The 3,588-nt window shown below is 40.5% G+C and overlaps 1 pseudogene; it reads left to right on the top strand.

Moving 5' to 3' along the window:
* The first annotated feature begins 1,272 nt into the window (after nt 1-1,272).
* LOC143434255 (uncharacterized) lies at nt 1,273-3,588 on the top strand (annotated as a pseudogene).

The raw sequence follows: 3,588 nt of genomic DNA, 5'->3' as shown, positions 1-3,588 counted from the left end.
GTTTAGTAACTGAGCAGGCTTGAGTGCTCTTGTGTGATGTGCTCTCTGTCCACCCGCTGGATGCTGTAAAGCATGCTCAGGCAAGCTCCGAAGTTGCGACATGGTGAGAATAGATAGGGTCACTGCTAACAACCGGGAGAAGCAAGGGGCTGAGCAGCAGGAGCTGGTGTGGGTCTTTCACGGGGCTAAGTGGGAACCAGAGGCCACCTGTGAGGTCCAGTGAGCTCCTAGCCACTCGCTGGACCCAGTGGTAGCCTCTGAATAACTTCACTGTGGGGGCTGCATCTGTGCAGAGTATTTGGAAGAGTGGCTTGTGTGTAGAAACATCCTGGGCAGGATGCCAAACTCGGAGAGCCTTAGTTTTGAAGAGATGCAGGATACCTGCCTCAGCATCTTCCTACTGCTTGCTCAGTTAGGAGAGACACAGGAAGCTTGTCTCTACACTTTCCCGCCGCTAGCCCAGAGCTCCTTTCCCTTTTCCCCTTTCCTGGCCTGGCAGAGAGGTCCCAACCTGGTGCCAGGACATTGCAATTTCCCTTCTCATGGTGGAACTCCCTGTACCCTAACCACCGCTCCCCCGGGGAGCAGCAGATGCTGGCTTTGGGGGCAGAGGGGACAGCCATACAGGACAAAACAAGATAGAAAAAGACAAGGTGAAAGCCTTCATATTCAACAAGGCAATTTGATAGAAGGAAAAGACTCTTAAGATCAAGGAAAAGAATCAGATACACCTGCTCCCACTGCTAGGAGTCCCACAAACTGCCAAGCTAACAGCCATAACATATCAGCAGAGGACCTGACAGAGATCATTGCTGGCTGACTCTATGCTTGACATTTAAGTCTCTGTAAGGTTCCTAGAAATCCAGACAGTGTTAGGCATGGGTTCTACCTCATATCAAAGGCCTCAAGTTAAACCAAACTTTGATCGGCCACTCAAACAAGTTTGTTACCATCATGCCCCAGCACATCTTGCAGGAAGGATGAATTGTAGGTGGGTGGGTGGAGATGGGGGGTGGGGGAAGGGTGGGAGGGATTGGTGTCCAGATTTCTCTTTCTGTGGCCTGTAGAGGACTTTCTTTCCTCAAAGACACTAGTACATAGGGGTGAAGCCTCCAAGCCTGAACTTGCTTGACCTCTATATTTAGTGAACTTTGTGGAATTTGTCCTCATTGATGGGGCCCTGCTGTCAGTTTTCTGAGAGCAAAGGTTTGTTCTAGCAACAGCATGGATTGTTTAAGTATCTCCAAAGGACCTCCTTGGCCAACAGCTCAACCAAATGTAACCCATTCCCAACATTGAAACCGTGGTATTTTGACCCCAAATCTTTTATATTCTGCCCATGCTCTGAGGAATTGAGTAAGGTAGAATTAAAAATAATTGGCTGTATTTTAAGTAATTTTCAAATAATTGGCTATAGATGGAATATTGAGTCTGTTGGATGATTATTACTAGTAACTCATTCATGACTAAAATGAAAAAAAAAAAGCAGCAAGTTAGGCAAAAATAAATGCAAAGTCTGTGATTTGTAGAGGAAAAATTGCACTGGGAAGTTTCAGATGGCAGCCAAAAGCTGAAACAGATACATAAATTTTCAAAGAGATTATCCCCATTAAAGAGAAGGTTCTTGCTCAGTACTAAAAACCTAAAAAGGTGTCCTAAGTGAAACCCTCCCTCCTGTTAAGCCTTCAATTAATGGAAGGAATAGACAAAGTGATTCCTAGACCTAGGAAAGAACTTTATATAAAACCTGCTCCAGCTGTGGTCCAAGTGTGGCAGTGTTCATCCCAATTTAGAATCCAAACTTGGGAGGATCACCAAAGTTCTGGAAATAAGAAAAATGTAAAATTTAAGATCCCTATGAGCACTAAAAATGTGGAAATTCTTTTCTGTTTTTTCTGGTTCACATTGCCAATGCAGTATGCAAATGTAGCATATTTCACAATATAGGAAAATTTATGAATGCACTCAGTGTGATAAAGCTCTGAGCTATTCCGTTTCTCTTCAAATATGTGAAAAATCTCATAGGGAAAACAGATGTTACAAATGTGAGCCATGTAATAACATTTTTACCATTACGGTATCCTCAAAGATGCAAAACCTATAATGAAGAGGATACCATGAATGTAAACAAACTAATAAAAAAGATGTGATTCCTCTTTACAATTAGACCAAATTATAAAATTAATTCTTACAGATAAAGAGATTCATCAGTGTAATGAATGTGATAAAGTTGTCATATATGCTAATTATCTTTGTATGCATGAAATAAGTCATACTGGAGAATAACCCTCTGGATATACTCAGTGTGGTAAAGCCTTTGCATGTCACAGTTATTCTCAAAAGCACGAGAGAATTCATACTGGAGAGAAACCCTATGAAGGAATTCAGTATAGTGAAGCCTATTCACAAAACAGTCATCTCTGAAGACATAAAAGAACATACACTGGAGAGAAACCTTATAAACATAACCAATGTGATAATGCCTTTACATACCATTTTCAACTTCAAAATCTTGAAAGAATTCATACTGAAGAGAAACCCTACAAATGCAATCAATGTGGTAAAAACTTTGCACAACACAGTCATCTTAAAATGCATAAAATAACACATACTGGAGAAAAATCTTACAAATGTAATCAATGTGGTAAAGCCTTTACATCTCATTGTTATCTCCAAGTACATAAAAGAACACACACTGGAGTGAAGTCTTATGAATGTAAGCAATGTAGTAAATTTTTTGCCACTCAAGGTCAACTTCATAGTCATGAAAGAATTCATACTGGAGAAAAATCCTACAAATATAATCAATGTGATAAAGCCTTTACACATGATCGTACTCTTCAAATACATAAAGGAACACACACTGGAGAGAAACCCTATGAATGTAATCAATGTGGTAAAGCCTTTTTAGGTCAGAATGATCTTAAAAGACATGAAAGAATTCACAATGGAGAGAAATATTACAAATGTAGTCAATGTGGTAAAGCCTATTTACAATCAAGTCCAAGTACCTCCAAGTACATAAAAGAACTCATATTAGAGAGTAACCCTATGAATGTAAATAATGTAATAGAGCCTTTACACATCACAGTGATATTCAAAGGTGTGGTGGTTTAAATATCCTTGGTCCATGGCAAGTGGCACTATTAAGAGGTATAGCCTTTCTGGAGTAGTTGTGGCCTTTGAGGAAGTATGTCACTGTAGGGGTGGGCTTTGAAATCCTGTGCTTAAGGTTCACACAGCACAAAAGAGTCTTCTGGCTGCCTTCTGACCAAGATGTAGAACTCTCAGCTCCTCCAGCACCATGTCTGCTTGGACACTGCCATTCTTTCCACCTTGATGATAATAGACTGAACCTCTGAATCTGCATACCACCTCCAATTAAGTGGTTTTTTTTATAAGAGTTGCCTTGGTCATGTTATCTTTTTCACAACAATAAAACCCAAATTAAAACAAAAGGCATAAAAGATAATCACACTGGACAGAAACCCTGTGAATGTGTTGAATATGGTGAATATTGTGTTAGAATTGCAGCTCAAGTCCGGACAGATAAAGTTACAAGTGGGAGGTTTAGTGTGGGGGAAGAGG

This window comes from Arvicanthis niloticus, chromosome 14 (assembly GCF_011762505.2).
Source record: "Arvicanthis niloticus isolate mArvNil1 chromosome 14, mArvNil1.pat.X, whole genome shotgun sequence".
In the NCBI taxonomy this organism is placed as follows: domain Eukaryota; kingdom Metazoa; phylum Chordata; class Mammalia; order Rodentia; family Muridae; genus Arvicanthis; species Arvicanthis niloticus.
Note: the sequence above shows the minus strand (reverse complement) of the source record. Positions and strands in the feature narration are given on the sequence as shown.